Source organism: Xenopus laevis, chromosome 5L, assembly GCF_017654675.1.
Source record: "Xenopus laevis strain J_2021 chromosome 5L, Xenopus_laevis_v10.1, whole genome shotgun sequence".
Lineage (NCBI taxonomy): Eukaryota > Metazoa > Chordata > Amphibia > Anura > Pipidae > Xenopus > Xenopus laevis.
Genome location: NC_054379.1, coordinates 162,913,469 through 162,931,482, shown reverse-complemented (window position 1 = coordinate 162,931,482; position 18,014 = coordinate 162,913,469). Strand labels below are relative to the sequence as shown.

General features: G+C 40.1%; 1 protein-coding gene and 1 non-coding gene across 2 annotated transcripts in view; both read right to left on the bottom strand.

Annotated features, from left to right (window-relative positions):
- The window catches only part of LOC108717243 (retinitis pigmentosa 1-like 1 protein), a 32,338-nt gene extending 26,666 nt beyond the window's left edge, over window positions 1-5,672 (bottom strand). The window contains exon 1 of the mRNA XM_018264107.2: window positions 5,372-5,672. The gene's annotated coding sequence lies outside the window, so the exon portion shown is untranslated. The remainder of the gene's footprint in view (window positions 1-5,371) is intronic.
- An 8,383-nt stretch (window positions 5,673-14,055) lies between these two features.
- trnal-cag lies at window positions 14,056-14,138 on the bottom strand. Its single transcript has one exon. It is a non-coding gene; the product is annotated as a tRNA-Leu (tRNA).
- Between the last annotated feature and the right edge of the window lie 3,876 nt (window positions 14,139-18,014).

Sequence of the window (18,014 nt, the reverse complement as noted above, 5' to 3'; positions counted from 1 at the left end):
CAGGCCCTAACATAAGTTAGCAGAGGTTCCTAATTAGAGCTGCTTCCCAAGGGCATTTCATTTCATTTCTGAAAACCAAATTAATTTACAACTGCAACCGCTCATTATCAACTTTCTTTTGATTTATATTCCTGTGTCTAGAGCCATTTCTGTGCATTAATTTATGATCTTGAAAATGAATGATCCATACTTTACCCACAATCCCCTCTGACCCAAAAAGGTATGTGCATAATTACAATGCGCAACGGCCCTATTAATGCATGATAAAGCATAATAAATCTGTAAATGTATATATACTGTATGCAGTACTTTTAAATCCCTGTGTGTGGCCCTACATTGACAAAAGGACCCTTAGAAAAAGGTTGTAAATATCTACACTTTTAGTTGAATCCGATAAATGGCAAAGGATCCACCAATGTTTAAAGCAGCAAATAAGCAATCCCCCGGTGCACTGGCTAGGGTGCTAACCAAGTAACCCATAGCAACACGTCATCAGTTTGATTTCTTCAGTAAAAAGCAGTTGGAATAATGAAAGCAAACATCTGTCTGGTTGCTATGGGTTGCCAAGCTAGGGCAAAGCGATACAATACAAAAATTAAGCAAAGTTCCTAATAATGTAAGCAAAGGATAAAATCATGGAACTAATTTCCCATTACTTCTGATATCAAAATGCAGAGGAGTGAGATATTATCATGTACAAATTTCAGTAAGTCATTTGAAACAAGTGACATCACTAAGCATCATTTCTAACTAATGACATCACAAAGCATCATTTCTAAGTAATGACATCACTAAGCACAAATAGGTACAGGTATAGGAACCATTAACCGGAACCCCATTATCGAGAAAGCTCCAAATTACGGAAAGGCCGTCTCCCATAGACTCCATTTTATCCAAATAATCCACATTTTTAAAAATTAATGAGCTTTTACTTGATCCCAACTAAGATATAATTAATTCTTATTGGAAGCAACACCAGACTATTGCGTTTATTTAATATTTAAATGATTTTTTTAGAAGTTAGAAGGTATGGAGATCCAAATAACTTGAGACCCCTTGACTGGAATAACCCAGGTCCCGAGCATTCTAGATAACAGGTCCCATACCTGTATTTGCAAAGAAAATCTGGGCTACACTGCAAAATGTGGAAACCCAAAATGTAAATTCCAATAAAACCCTCACTGAAATGCCTTGGAATTAGCAGAGCAACAGAAAAACTGCATTATGTATAATATCATATAGACCTTTCCCATTTGCTATTAACTGTAAACTCCCAGCGTGGATATGCTTATCCCACAGCCATGTGCTTCTGTATGGTACTTTATACAGTTTGGAAATGGAATTTAACCTTATTGAATACAGAAAATGTAAACTTTATAATATCATTTAAATCTTTCAGTAGTTTATAGGCGTAGTTCACATTTTAGTTAACTTTTAGGGGCACATTTACAAAGCTCGAGTGACGGATTCGAATTAAAAAAACTTCGAATTTCTAAGTGTTTTTTGGGCTACTTCGACCATCGAATGGGCTACTTCGACCTTCGACTACTACTTCGACTTCGAATCGAACGATTCGAACTAAAAATCGTTCGACCATTCGATAGTCGAAGTACTGTCTCTTTAAGAAAAACTAAAAAGCTAAAAGCTACCGAAGTCAATGTTAGCCTATGGGGAAGGTCCCCATAGGCTTGCCTGTGATTTTTTGATCGAAGGATATTCCTTCGATCGTTGGATTAAAATCCTTCGAATCGTTCGATTCGAAGGATTTAATCGTTAATCGAACGAATAATCCTTCGATCGTTCGATCACAGGATTTGCGCTAAATCGTTCGACTTCGATATTCGAAGTCGAACGATTTTAGTTCCTAGTCGAATATCGAGGGTTAATTAACCCTCGATATTCGACCCTTCTTACATCTGCTCCTTAGTATGTTATAGAATGGCCAATTCTAAGCAACTTTTCAACTTGCCATTATTTATTTTTTATTATTTCTTTTTTCCACCTTTCAAACTAATACTCTGTAAGGCTACAAAAGTATTGTTATTGCTACTTTTATTACTCCTCTTTCTGCTTAGACCCTCTCCTATTCATATTCCAGTCTCTTATTCAAATCAGTGCATGGTTGCTAGGGGAATTCGGACCCCAGCAACCAGATTGCTAAATTTACAATCAGGAGAGCTGCTGAATAAAAAGCTAAATAACGCAAAAACCACAAATAATAAAAAATGAAAACCAATTACAAATTGTCTCAGAATTTTAAATAAAAAAAAAAACAACGCCCATTCATGATGTTGCCTTATTTATTAATAAAATAACTTGAATTAATCGAATGGGGAAAAAACAAGATAAAATCAAGCGAAAACCCGGATTGTATGTTTTTTCTGACTTTTTGCCCAAAAGCCCCAAATTTATTTTATAATCGGGCTAAACCCAGCGCAGTTCACGATTTCTTCCAATTGAGATAGGGACATCTCCCATTGACTTATACATGACCTTGGCAAGTAATGGTCGATGATGGATTTTCGGATTCTGGCTTTTTGCAGCATCGTTAGCAGAGTTAGTTGAAAGGTGAATAACCCCTTTAAAGGAGAATGAAAGGTCTTTTAACTTGGGGGTGCCAAAAGTTAGGCAACCCCCAGTGATCGTATGTACTTAGCTGAAACCCTGGGCCAGTGCTCCTATCAGAAGAAAACTGCACTGCCCCGGGATTCTTCCAGTGAGCACCATGGAGAGTTCGTCTTGTGTCTTCTTTTTTTTCTCACAGCTGCACATGCGCAGTGTTGCGAAAAGCCAAACTTTTACAAAAAAGTTGTCTATTTTGTTCTACTGCGCATGCATTTGCCCTGAGATATTTGAGCTTAGTGGTGCGTGATGGTATAACCCTGGGCCGGTGCAGTTTTCTCTTAATAGGAGCACCGGACCAGGGGTTTCAGGTAAGTACATGTGATTGATTTTGGCACCCCAAAGTAAAAAGACCTTTCCTTCTCCTTTAAAGTAAATGTTGCTATTGAAAGTGTCATATGTCTATCCCTTTCTGCACTGCCGGTTCTGACAATGCAGCAGACGCCAGCACTCCTTCAGGCGTCACTCCATTTCCATCTAGTGCAGGAATATATTTTGGCCATTACATCACAGGAATACAAAGAAATTTCATAATATTATCATATTTATCTCTACATGGCCCCTATTAGCTCCAGTGAACCCCCTGTACCAGTAGTGGTTGCCCCGTTGTCTTTTCTATCAGCCAATCCCAGTTGAAGCTCTCAGGTAGCCCCTGATGTTACTGGGGTGGGCCAGTCACAATACAAGTTTGGATATACTATACACCTAAGCAATACCGCAGGGAGCACCACAATTTTATTCAGATACCTCCATGGCCTCAGTGCATGGAAAAAGGTATTGGTCACACAATGATTTACACGTGTTTCTCTTGGCACTAATCATGTCATGCTAATCAAGCTCAATGAGGCCTGAGATTAAGGTCAAATAGCTGTCACTCCTCTGAGAGCCTTTGCATTATAACAATCTAATCCCCGTATCCCAAAAATGAAATTGCTATGATACATATGGACAGACATAATATCAAAGGCTATTGTGATACTAAGCTCTATAGTTAGTATAGGTATGGGTATATAGAATTTAATTAAAAGTAGGGATGGGTGTATGTATGGGGCTGGGTTTTCATTTGGAGGGGTTGAACTTGATGGACTTTGGGGCAAATTCACTAAGATTCGTAGTTGCGCCAGGCGTAACTTCGCCGCACTTCGCCACACTTCGCCAGGCGTAGTTTCGCCAGCGCTTCACAAATTCACTAAAATCCGAAGTTGTGCTCAGGGGTAGCGTAAGGTTGCGAAGTTGCGCTAGCGTTGATTTGCTAAGTAAAGCGAAGTTACGCTAGCGAAGGCTAATTTGCATACTGCGCGAAACTTCAATGGAGGAATACGTATCAGCACTACAAATGCCAAGAAAACCTTCAAATCATCAAATAAAAATTTTATTTTGCCCTACACATGTGCCCACTGTCTAGGTAAGTTGCCATGAGTCAGGAAATGTAGGGGGGAAGGAGGGGAGCCCCAAAAAAAATGTCGATCTTTTTCAGCCTATCACCCATAATGTAGAAAACACGCCAGCGTTTTTTGGGACTTAGAAAAATTTTTGACTTTTTTTGAAACAATCCCTATCTACTCTATTGCACTTCGCCAGGTCTGAGGTGGCGAAGGAAGTCTAGCGTAAAAGGTAGCGTTCAGTACACTGCGCGCGTTAGAGAATTTGCGTAGTTACGTCGCTAGCGAAACTTCGCCAGGCGTAAGGGTGCGAAGTAACACTAGCGAAACTACGCCAGCGTTCGTTAGTGAATTTGCGCAGTAACGAAAATGACAAACGCTAGCGAAGTAACGCTAGCATTCGGCGCTTCGGCGCTTAGTGAATTTGCCCCAATTTCAACCCAATTTAACTATGTAACTAACTATGTAACTAACTATTACTGTATATGTTTTATTTTCCTTTAATCCCTTCCCATTCTGTACAAACTCTTTCTAGCCTAGAATTTAAACTGCCATCTGGTTGCTAGGCACTGCCACTTTTGCAATCAGTAATATATATTTTTCCATGATGTTAATTAAAGATGCAAAATAAAATATAGAGACTGGTTGCCTGGTTTTGTACTGGAAATTGCTATTTTTAGGATGGACATGCTAAGCTCTTTTATTTTTATTCTCAGGTGGTTTAGGGCCCAGGAATAAAGAAAACCAGGCAGTATGTTTTTCAAAAGTTTCATGAAACAAAGCACATGATTTACAGTATATGATTAATGCATTATAATTAAAGGTATCAGATCCGTTATCAGGTAACCCTTTATCCAGAAAGATCCAACTCAAAGGAAGACCATCTCCCATAGACTCCGTTTTAATCAAATAATTTAGTTTTTTAAAAATTGCTTTTCTTTTTCTCTGTAATAATAAAAGAGTAAAAAAAAAAAAACAATAAAAAGATATAATTCTTTTGTTTAATTCATGTTTAAATTCATTTTAAGTAGACAATGCATGTTGATTAAAATTATGGAAAGATCCTTTATCAGGAAAACCCAAGGTCTCAAGAAATCTGGGTAATCGGTCCCATACCTGTACCATTTCATTTATTTCCTTTGAACATTAAATTATCATTATTAGTTACTCTAAGCAGAACAGATGATTTTTTTTGAGTATTTATTAATTGCTAGGAGATGCCATACTACTTGCTGTGCAAAGATAAAATAAAACAAAAAACAAAAGCCACACTCTGTGGAAGAAGACCATCGTTAGTGGGGTTCTTAGCAAAACTTAAAAGTCCAATATTTAGTAGCCTTGCTACAGAATCTGTGGAACATACTTACCCTTTATACTTGCATAAGGGACTTATTTGTGCCGGGGGAGTAATCTGTTCTCTGCAGGACAGTTGGTTCTTCTTTTTTTTTTGCTCCCTGAATTAGAAATTTTGGGCCCAGTCTACATTTCTCCCATCAAACTTCATTGCATTTGCTTCCTGAGAAATAGAGGTAAGTTGGCAGAAATCTCCTGCTTGTGCCATTCATTGTAGCCCAGTTAGTCTCATTGCTCTGTCCATAGTCACATCTTCCATTCCTCGGGCAGCACGAGTCTGCTCTCCAGTACCAAGAAAGGAATCTGAGCCCTTCTGAGTGGTCACTTTGAGATGGATTAGGATGACCACAAAGCGGATTATGGCAGGGAACCATCTGTGGGAGAGAGACTTAACTAATAGGGTTAGGGACACCATTTCCTCGCTGTGCTAAAATGTAACTTGGAAGGATCTCAATGAGAAAGAAATTCTTAATTTTATTTAATTGCCTCTGCCCGGCTGTGATAGTAATGCGTGGTCTCCTTCCCACATAGACTGGGGAAAAGTCTTTTATTCTTTATCAAGTTCAACCCATAAATGACCCCCAACCCATAGATATGTACATATTTCTATGCAGACTTTTCACACATATAAAAATATCCTGTATATAAATACATACCTATAATAAACTAAAGAAGTTCAAGTGGAAACTGCTTTTCCTGATTTCCAAAAATAAACAGCATACATCATGAGATCCTAAAGTTTAGAAAATTATCCATCAGAGTTATCTTCGCTGCATCTTGTTACTGTCCCTTTAAGAGCAGACTGACAGCCACTGATTGGTTAGTCGGAAGAACACGGTTCCCCCTCCTCTTGGCATTTTTAAAGATGCTGAGCAATCACCTGTGCCCAAATGCAGCCGTGACCTGTTGCTATTTTTGGCCATGTTTGATCGCAATAATTGAATCTGCAATTTATTTGTATTGGGACACCGGCATCAGGCTACGGCTGCAGGAGAAGTAGCCTGTTTTTTTTCATTTTTGCTACATTTCCCCTTAGATTGCTGTAAGAGTGTACAGTTTGAAAACTGATAAGAGGCATTATGTCATATAATCTCAATCTATGCATCTTCTGCGCTTCTATCTCCATCCCATCCCAGATCCTGATATGTCTGAACTACCCTCTCTACTACCCTCTTTAGCCCAGCCCCTGGTTCTTCCAGTTTTTTCCATCTGATAGTAGTAGATAAACTACAGAAAATACATCTTCGGTGTACACCTTCGTTGGGATATCTTCTAAGATATTGGAAAGTCCAAGATTTGGTCAGGCAGTGTCGCAGATTTTGACCCTACTGCTCATTCATTGATCCTTTTGGACATTTTTGACAATTTCATCCACTGATGGACCACCGATCAGTGAGGATGTTGACCTGAATGAACGGATAAAAAAAAGGTGGCCATACACATGTAGGGTAGCCGTCTCTTCAGTCTAAGCACCAGGTGGCCATACAAGGCCCAATGAAAGCTGTAGACAGACCAAGTCAGCAGCTTATTGGGCAGTGTATGGGCCCCTCAGATGGACTTCCTAGACTGATTTCTGGGCAGAAATTGCCCATATGTCGATCGTGTAGGTTTAAAAATTAAGAACGCATCAGTTTGTTGATGTAGTCCTTGCATCGACCACCTGCATTCCCGCATTGTGATCCCTAGGGCCCAGAATAGGATCAGTCCTATATTTGGAACTCAAGGTCAAGGACGTCTGCCCCTGTATGGCCACCTTAACAGTTGTAGAGCATTAGCCAGGCCTAAACATGTTTGTGGCCTAATTATGCCTTGTGCAAATACAAGAACAATATACTACATGCCACTGCAGCTAACCTTGATAACACAATCTTCACCACTACTGCTACAACTGTCAATAGCTACTCTCTGGCCACTGACCCCTAAAACTAAAAGTTGAAAAAAGAGACAGAACTTCTTTGTGATCACTATGGTGGGAAAGTTGGCTTCTCCTTGCCAAAAACATGTGCTCTCCAGTGCATCATCAAAATAACCATGGTAGGGTCAATGTCAATGCCAAACCCAGTGGTGGAACTACCGCAGGGCCCGCACCCCCTCAGGGCCCCCCGGCAGCCCGTTCGCCACTGAAAATGCGGCCGTACGGAGGGGGGCGGGGCCCGGCTGTGCATCACGCACCAGGGCCCGCCCCCCTCTAGTTACGCTACTGGCCAAAGCCCAGTGGGTTACTTTGTTTTTCAATTTGTAACAACTCCAGATGGTTATTTTATGGGTCAGGCTGGGTTTCCATAAAACAATCAGTGATGTTTGAATTGACAGTTCTTTGGCCAAGCAAAAATTATCTATCAATCTAAATTAATTTAATACAGAGCCAAGACAATTCCCAAGATGCATAGCAATGCAAGATACTGTTAATTACTATTGATTTAATAAGCAGAAAATGATGTGTTTTGCAAATGAAGAAGAAGAGGCTGTACCTCCATAATTATAGGCCAGCGGAAGCCAACATTTCGATAAGCCAAGGCCAACGGTAACTCACTCCCCAATTCTCCGGCAAACTTTCAAACAGGCTGGAGCAGATCCCTTATTTATTGGAAGCAGAGGAGGTAATATAAACACCAATCAGCTGTCAGGTTAATTTATTAGATTCATTTTATGCTATTTTTGAAGAACAGGTTGGGTGAGGAGTAAGCCGGGAGGTGTCAGGGTTATGGGGAGTTTATGGTGTTAGATACCAATCAAGTGAGCAGAGAAACATCATTCCAACTCATCTGTGCGATAATACGGAGAGAGCAGGAATTAAACTCTTCAGCCTGTAATTTATATGCCATATTTATTATGGAGAAACATTTACAGAGGCTGAAATCAAATCAAATTGAAGATTTCCCAAACATTGTCCCCTCCCGCTCATGATTTACAGGGAAGGAAAGTTGTCCCAACACGACCACTGTTGATGTTCAAATGAACTAGAATTTACCCAATTTAATTGAATTATGGTACAAATACAGATCCCGTGTCCTTAATCAGACACCCAACTGTCTCCTCCAGCTTTATCTCCATGCACCCAGCCAACCTTGGCAACGAGTCCTGCATTCTTACACATACACCAACATTTCATGATTTTTGTATTCAATAGGACTTAATTATTAAACTGTGTCCAGACTTGCACTGTATAAAATAAATGCAGTCTATGTAAGAGTTTATACTAAATAAATGTGTATCCCAGTGCCCAACCGAAGTAGACGAATTAGCTGGATTAAATTACAGGTATAGGACCTGTTATCCAGAATACTTCAGGACCTCGGGGTAATCCAGGACCTAAGGGATCTTTCCGTAGTTTGGATCTCCACACTTGAACTCTACTAAAAGATCTTTTAAACATTGAAGGGGTAGTTAACCTTTAAGTTAACCTTTAGTATGTAACAAAATGGCTAATTCTAAGCAACTTTTCAATTGCCTTTCATTTTTTTCTTTTTTTATAGTTTTTGAATGATTTGCTTTCTTCTTCTTAATCTTTCTAGCTTTCAAATGGGGGTCACTGACCCCATCTAAAATCAAATGCTCTGTAAGGCTACACACTTATTGTTATTGCTACTTTTTATTACTCATCTTTCTATTCAGGCCTCTCCTATTCATATTCCAGTCTCTTATTCAAATCAATGCATGGTTGCTAGGGTAATTTGGGCCCTAGCAACCAGATTACTGGAATTGCCAACTGGAGAGCTGCTGAAAAAAAGCTAAATAACTCAAAAACCACAAATACTACTAAAAAACACAAAATTAAAACCAACTGCACATTGTCTCAGAATATCACCCCCACCACTGTGGTCTGATGATTTCTAAAGGCAAACTCTTTGGAAATATAAGATAAATGGACAAGGATCTAGTATAACACAACTCATGTCAGACAGAAATATGCAAAGGCTTTTTTTTACATAAGTGTACGTTTGGCTCTTCCCTCCACCACAAGTCAGTGGCCAACACAGTCACTTGGAGTTGAGCAGCTTCGCACAGAAGAAGCATATGTCTCAGCAGGGGGAATTTTCTGGAACCCCCTACAACTAAAAAAAACATAGGTGGCATGGCCATCCTACAAGTTAAAAAAAAAAAGCTGCCAGGCCCCTCAAGTTAAAAAAAAAAAAAAATCAGCAGCCAGGGCCACCCCAAGTTAAAAAAAAAAAACATCAATAGCCAGGTCCCCCCAAGTTAAAAAAAAACATCAATGGTTAGGGCCCCCCCAAGTTGAAAAAAAAATGAGTGCACAAAGGTTTGAAAAAGAAATTTGTGTTCAGCACGGTTCGGCTCCTACTTCGGCGCAACTCGGATCCTACTTCAGCGCAACTCGGCTCCTAATTCAGGGCAACTCGGCTCATACTTTAGTGCAACTCGGCTCCTGCTTCGGCGCAACTCAGCTCCTACTTTGCCGCAAATCGGCTCCTACTTCTCTGCAACTTGGCTCCTACTTCTCTGCAACTCGGCTCCTAATTCTGTGCAACTCGGCTCCTAATTCAGAGCAACTCAGCTCCTAATTCAGTGCAACTCGGCTCCTAATTCAGTGCAACTTGGCTCCTAATTCAGCGCAACTCGGCTCCTAATTCAGTGCAACTCGGCTACTACTTCAGCGCAACTCGGCTCCTAATTCAGTGCAACTCGGCTCCTAATTCAGCGCAACTCGGCTCCTAATTCAGTGCAACTCGGCTACTACTTCAGCGCAACTCGACTCCTAGTTCAATGCAACTCGGCTCCTACTTCTCCGCAACTCGGCTCCTACTTTGGTGCAACTCAGCTCCTAATTCGATGCAACTCGGCTCCTAATTCGATGTAACTCGGCTCCTACTTCCGCAGTTCAAGGGGGGCACGGCTATTCCAGGAAACGCAGCACAGCCCTCCCTTAACATATAGAAGCCATCGACCCAGGACAATTGTCCCCCAGTGCCCCCCTGATGGCAGCCTTGCTTCTCAGTAAAAGGAACAGGCCTCTTTGAAAAGGGGTTGGATTTTCTGGGTGCCCAATGACTGCCCCAGAGCAAGAACCTGACTTCAGACCTAGGGCCATTCACAAAAACTACAAGCCATCATTTATACATTTTTGAGCAGAAGCTTTGTGTTAGTTTCAGTAGCACTGCTAACATGGAGTTAATGGCGAGGCTACACATTTTTAGTAAATAGCTCCCAGTGTGACCCGACTCAGATCCATTAATCAGTCTAACGGCATGAGACAGAATAAGTTGCCTGTGTAACCAAGGCCTTTGTTATGTCACACAATTCTGTGCATGTTGGATATGTGTGGATAAAATAAACCAAATCCAGATAATATAACAATGTCTAACCGAGCTCTGCATTGGTATTGTGTCCTGTGTCACCTTTCTGTAGGGCAACTAGTCCCCTGCTGTGCTGCATGGTTTCCTTTCAATTCCAACAAACCCTCGCTCTCTGACAAACCTGCTTTCTCTACATACTGAGCCCAATGCTAAACACCCTGTCACCAGGCGAGTCATTATTCTGTGCCGGAGCAATGACACATTCCGTGGCCTGACATATTATTTGTCATTTTGTGTCATACTGAATATGTATTGTTCTGTTTGATGCCATACAAAGTCATTATTTATTGGGCTGCTGGGGGGGGGATGGGTGTTCTTTGGGTGGTTGTGTACTTGAAAGGCAAGGGCTTATTTTGAATCCCAGTCAAGACCTGCAGGGTTGGACTGAGCATTGGGGCCCATTGGGGCTGCAACACCAAGGGCCCTCCTGGCAGTTACTGGGGGCCCCCGTCCCGACTTCCGATCTCACCCCCCCTTCCCCCCCACAGATGCGCTCAAATAGTTGCGCTGTGTCACAAATTATTTTCTTTTTAGGGGGTGAGTAATCGGGGGAGCAGGTCCGACCCTGCAGACCTGGACCCAAATATGCGGCACATATTGACACATCAGTAACGCTCAGAGTTCCCTGCTGGCAATAATGACACTTGTGCGATTCTTTAAATAGACCAAGCGGGTGCAACTGCACTTGGTGCAAACAGGCATAACTGCAAGGAAAGTGGCCAGGCACAAGCGCATGCAATTTTTGCACGACTGCAGCTACGTCTGTGTTAGTAAATATAAGTCCATTCTGTTTTGAATGTGCAACTCATGTCCTGGTCTTGCCAGTGGGCACAACTAGCAGTTAGGAAGGTAAAAAGGTTGAACTTGATGGACGTGTGTCGTATTTCAACCTAACTTACAAAGGAAAATTATTATTTTTTTACTTTTATGTTTTTTTAACTTGGGAGGGAAGCCTGGGCAACATAGTCACACATTTATATGTGGGTTGCTTTTGATTTTTCCCAGGGCTGCTTTTTACTCTCAGTCCGGTCCTGTGCCTGACCAGCGGCTCCACACAACACTACCACAATACAAAAATATCTACAGTCATATGAAAAAGTTTGGGAACCCCTCTCACCCTGCATAATAATTTACTCCACTTTCAACAAAAAAATATAACAGTGGTATGTCTTTCATTTCCCAGGAACATCTAGTACTGGGGTGTTTTCCGAACAAAGATTTTTAGAGAAGCAGTATTTAGTTGTATGAAATTAAATCAAATGTGAAAAACTGGCTGTACAAAAATGTGGGTACCCTTGTAATTTTGCTAATTTGAATGCATGTTACTGCTCAATACTGATTACTGGCAGCACCAAATTGGTTGGATTAGCTAGTTAAACCTTGAACTTCATAGGCAGGTGTGTCCAATCATGAGAAAAGGTATTTAAGGTGACCAATTGCAAGTTGTGCTTCTGTTTGACTCTCCTCTGAAGAGTGACAGCATGGGATCCTCAAAGCAACTCTCAAAAGATCTGAAAACAAAGATTGTTCAGTATCATGGTTTAGGGGAAGGCTACAAAAAGCTCTCTCAGAGGTTTAAACTGTCAGTTTCAGCTGTAAGGAATGTAATGAGGAAATGGAAGGCCACAGGCACAGTTGCTGTAAAACCCAGGTCTGGCAGGTCAAGAAAAATACAGGAGCGGCATATGTGGAGGATTGTGAGAATGTTACAGACAACCCAAAGATCATCTCCAAAGACCTGCAAGAACATCTTGCTGCAGATGCAGGTGTATCTGTACATCGTTCTACAATTCAGCACAATTTGCACAAAGAACATGTGTATGGCAGGGGGATGAGAAAGAAGCCCTTTCTGCACTCACACAAACACAGTCGCTTGTTGTATGGAAAAGCTCATTTAGACAAGACACAGTCATTTTGGAACAAAGTGCTTTGGACTGATGAGACAAAAGTTGAGTTATTTGGTCATAACAAAAAGCGCTTTGCATGGCGGAAGAAGAACACGGCATTCCAAGAAAAACACCTGCTACCGACTGTCACATTTGGCGGAGGTCCCATCATGCTGTGGGGCTGTGTGACTAGTTCAGGGACTACTGGGGCCCTTGTTAAAGTCCAGGGTCGGATGAATTCAACCCAATATCAACAAATTCTTCAGGATAATGTTCAAGCATCAGTCACAAAGTTGAAGTTCCGCTGCAGGGGTTGGATATTCCAACAAGACAATGACCCTAAACTCACTTGGAAATCTACAAAGACATTTATGCAGAGGGACAAGTACAATATTCTGGAGTCCCCCGACTTGAATATCATGGAAAATCTATGGGATGATTTGAAGCAGACTGTCCATGCTCGGCAGCCATCACATTTAACTGAACTGGAGAGATTTTGTATGGACCAATGGTCAGAAATAGCCACATCCAGAATCCAGACACTCATCAAAGACTATAGGAGGCGTCTAGAGGCTGTTATATTTGCAAAAGGAGCTCAACTAAGTATTGATGTAATACCTCTGTTGGGGTGTCCATATTTATGCACCTGTCTCATTTTGTTATGATGCATATTGTATATTTTCTGTTAATCCAATAAACTCATACCTCCCAACATTTTGGAAGTAAAAAGAGGGACAGAAAATATTTTTCCGCACATTTTTTTTGACCACACCCCTTTCTGTGTCCAAACCCCCTAATTACCATGTACGTTTTACAAAATTTGGCAGGCTATGAAAGTTTGAAAATATTTCTCCTTATTTAAACTGTGTTTTTGTGTCTCAAAATTGTTACAAAGTATCTTATTTGCACCTGTTAGCTGTTCTGGGCTCTCTGCTAAAAGCCAATTAAGTGAGAAACTGTTCAGTGCAGAGAAAAGAGGGACTTTCCAGTACAAATGAGGGACTGCGGGTTGAGCTGTCAAAAGAGGGTCTGTCCCTCGTAAAAAGGGACAGTTGGGAGGTATGTAAACTTTATGTCACTGCTGAAATACTACTGTTCCCATGAGGCAAGTTATATATTAAAAGGAAGTTGCTACTTTGAAAGCTCAGCCAATGATAAACAAAACTGCAAAGAATTAAGAGGGGTTCCCAAACTTTTTCATATGACTGTAATTACAGGAAGGTCATCTCCCATAGATTCCTTTTTAATCAAATCATTCAAAATGAAAAAAAATATTTCCTTTTTCTCTGTAGTAATAAAACAGTAGTTTGTACCTGATCCTAACAAAGATATATTTAACTCATATTAGAGGCAAAACAATCCTGTTCGGTATATTTAATGTTTGGGTGATTTTTTTTAATAGATTTAAGGCATGGATATCCAAATTATGGAAAATCCCACCCCCCACAAGTATTCTGGATAACAGGTCCCATAACTTATTGATTTAAAAAAAGTCATTGTCAGAAGTGGGATTCGAACCCACGCCTCCAGAGGAGACTGCGACCTGAACGCAGCGCCTTAGACCGCTCGGCCATCCTGACAAGTTACACACGAAGCTCTTTCTGTAGGCTTTCCGCCTGCATCTAGACGTCAGAATGTCGGCGCTACATAATTCGAGCGGAACTCTAGCGGCCACCTCTAGAAAATAAAACCCGCGCTGTCACGGTGCTATATGCCCCAAACGTCACGTAGGTGCGTGCAATCCTTTGCCAACCCAACCGAGAACTGTTGGATCACGTGACTAACACGTGTTGTAGCGTCACAAGCTTACGGAGGAAGGAACGTCTGCGTTGCTTGGCAACACGACGCCGCGCCACCCCTTAGGCCTATAGTTACGAACTATGGCGTTAAATCCCAGAAGACAATCGTGCTGGCGAGGGCACAGCCCGGGACCATGTTAAGATATAACCAGTAGTTATCAGCCCCGCGCCATCGCCTCCTAAACACCACATCGTCTCCCCAAACTGTCAGCGAGTTGTGGGGGATGTGGGAGTTGTATTTCCACAACAACTTGCTGGGAATTTATCAAAGTGCAGTGTTCCCTTTAACTGAGCCTGGTTTTACACATTATGAGATGTTTGTCTTTACATAAGTGAATGTTCTTGCTTCTGGCGCATAAGGAATGTTTACAATCACATTATACCACGTGTTATATTGTCATGTGACTGATTTGAGTCTGATTTATAAGAGAAATGATTTGGGTCTGAATTATAAGAGAAATGATCTGGGTCTGATTTATAAGAGAAATTATTTAGGTCTGATTTATAAGAGAAATGATCTGAGTCTGATTTATATGAGAAATGAATTTGGTCTGATTTATATGAGAAATGATTTGGGTCTGATTTATAAGAGAAATGATCTGGGTCTGATTTATAAGAGACATTATTTAGGTCTGATTTATAAGAGAAATGATCTGAGTCTGATTTATATGAGAAATGAATTTTGTCTGATTTATAAGAGAAATGATTTGGGTCTGATTTATAAGAGAAATGCTTTAGGTCTTATTTATAAGAGAAATGATCTGAGTCTGATTTATATGAGAAATGATTTGGGTCTGATTTATAGAAGAAATGATTTGAGTCTGATTTATAAGAGAAATGATTTGAGTCTGATTTATAAGAGAAATGATCTGGGTCTGATTTATAAGAGAAATGATTTGGGTCTGATTTATAAGAGAAATGATTTGGGTCTGATTTATAAGAGAAATGATTTGAGTCTGATTTATAAGAGAAATGATTTGGGTCTGATTTATAAGAGAAATGATTTGGGTCTGATTTATAAGAGAAATTATTTAAGTCTGATTTATAAGAGAAATGATTTGAGTCTGATTTATAAGCGAAATGATTTGGGTCTGATTTATAAGAGAAATGATTTGGGTCTGATTTCTAAAAGACATGATTTGGGTCTGATTTATAAGAGAAATGATTTGGGTCTGATTTATAAGAGAAATGAATTGGGCCTGATTTATAAGAGAAATGATTTGGGTCTGATTTATAAGAGAAATGATTTGGGTCTGATTTATAAGAGAAATGATTTGGGTCTGATTTATAAGAAAATTATTTGAGTCTGATTTATAAGAGAAATGATTTGGGTCTGATTTATAAGAGAAATGATTTGGGTCTGATTTATAAGAGAAATTATTTGGGTCTGATTTATAAGAGAAATGATGTGGGTCTGATTTATAAGAGAAATTATTTGAGTCTGATTTATAAGAGAAATGATTTGGGTCTGATTTATAAGAAAAAATGATTTGAGTCTGATTTATAAGAGAAAACACCTCCAAACCTCCACTTATGGAAAATGTAGAAAGATGCCATTGACGTTGGGCTCAGTGAGGAGGTGGGTTATCAGAACCACTGAACAGTAACATCATGAATTTTAGCTTGTTTTCTTTGGTTTTAAAGGAATTGTTCAGGGTAAAAATAACAACTGGGTAAATAGATAGGCTGTGCAAAATAAAAAAATGTTTCTAATATAGTTAGTTAGGCAAAAATGTAATGTATAAAGGCTGGAGTGACTGGATGTGTAACATAATAGCCAGAACACTACTTCCTGCTTTTCAGCTCTCTTGGTTGCCACTGATTGGTTACCAGGCAGTAACCAATCAGAGACTTGAGGGGGGTTATATGGGTCATAACTGTTGCTTTTGAATCTGAGCTGAATGCTGAGGATCAATTGCAAACTCACTGAACAGTTATGTCCCATGTGGCCCCCCTTATAGTCACTGACTAACTCAGAGTTAGAGAGCTGAAAAGCAGGAAGTAGTGTTCTGGCTATTATGTTACACACTCCAGCCTTTATACATTACATTTTCAGATAACTAACTATTTAGATACATTTTTTATTTTGCACATACAATCAATTTACCCAGTTTTTATTTGTACACTGAACTATTCCTTTAAAGGAGTGGTTCGCCTTCAGGTTAACTTTTAGTATGTTATAGAATGGCAAATGCTTACTTTTCACTTGGTTTTCATTTATTTATTTTTTTATAGTTTTTTTTAACTATTTGCCTTTTCCTATTGACACTGTCCAGCTTTTTAATTATTTCCTTTCTTCTTTTCAGCATTCAAATGGGGGTCACTGACCTCATCTAAAAAACAAATGCTCTGTAAGGCTACACATGTATTGTTATTGCTACTTTTTATTACTCCTCTTTCTATTCAGGCCTCTCCTATTCATATCCCAGTCTCTTGTTCAAATCAGAGCATGGTTGCTAGGGGAATTAGGATCCTAGCTACCAGATCTATTCTATTCAGGCCTCTCCTATTCATATCCCAGTCTCTTTTTCAAATCAATGCATGGTTACTAGGGGAATTTGGAACATAGCAACCAGTTGGGACTGAAATTACAAACTGGAGAGCTGCTGAATAAAAAGCTAAATAACTCAAAAACCACAAATAATAAAAAATGAAAACCAATTGCAAATTGTCTCAGAATATCCGTCTCTACTTCATACTAACAGTTAACTCGAAGGTGAACAATCCCTTTAACTGACAGTGGGACAACACTTACCTAGTAGCCTGACGGATCGACATCCAGGCGCATTGGTCAGATTAGCATACCTCCCAACTGTCCCTTTTTCGGAGGGACAGTCCCTCTTTTGACAGCTCAACCCGCAGTCCCTCATTTGTACTGGAAAGTCCCTCTTTTCTCTGCACTGAACAGCCAGAAAAAGAAACAAAGTTTCTCACTTAATTGGCTTTTAGCAGCGAGCCCAGAACTACCAACAGGTGCAAATAAGATACTTTGTAACAATTTTGAGACACAAAAACACAGTTTAGATAAGAAGAAATATTTTCAAACTTTCATAACCTGCCAAATTTTGTAAAACAAACATGGTAATTAGGGGGTGTGGCCACATAAACGGGTGTGGTCAAAAAATTTGCTGCGCTACGTGCGTAAAAAAATTTTTTGTCCCTCTTTTTACTTCCAAAATGTTGGGGAGGTATGAGATCAGTACAAGGGGCTCATCCACATTTGTGGCCAAATTGCACAGTATTGAGCCTAGTGTCCTGCATAGAAATCCCTCGTGTGTGTGTGTGGCCGTCTTAACACACCAAATACAAGTGAAAATGTCTTTTTAAACAAAACAAAAATCAAACATGTGAATGAAGTGCTGCAGGGCGGTAGTTTTAATGAGTAAAACCCTTCAACGAGATCACAGGAATCACGTAATCTCTTCGCCTGACAGGAAATTCTGGTCGTACAAGTCTGGGCAATAGAGGAACGCGCCAGACAGTCCTCACAGTATCAAATAATTCATACCATGGGCAAAATCACTACCCCAACCCCCCATAAGTAATAAAGAGATGGGATTCACGAGTAAAAAAAAACGATTACACTTATTTAATGACTGGACTTTACTTTCAGGAGTTCTTTACTCTCTGGGTGGTACCTAAATCCCCATTTTAAGA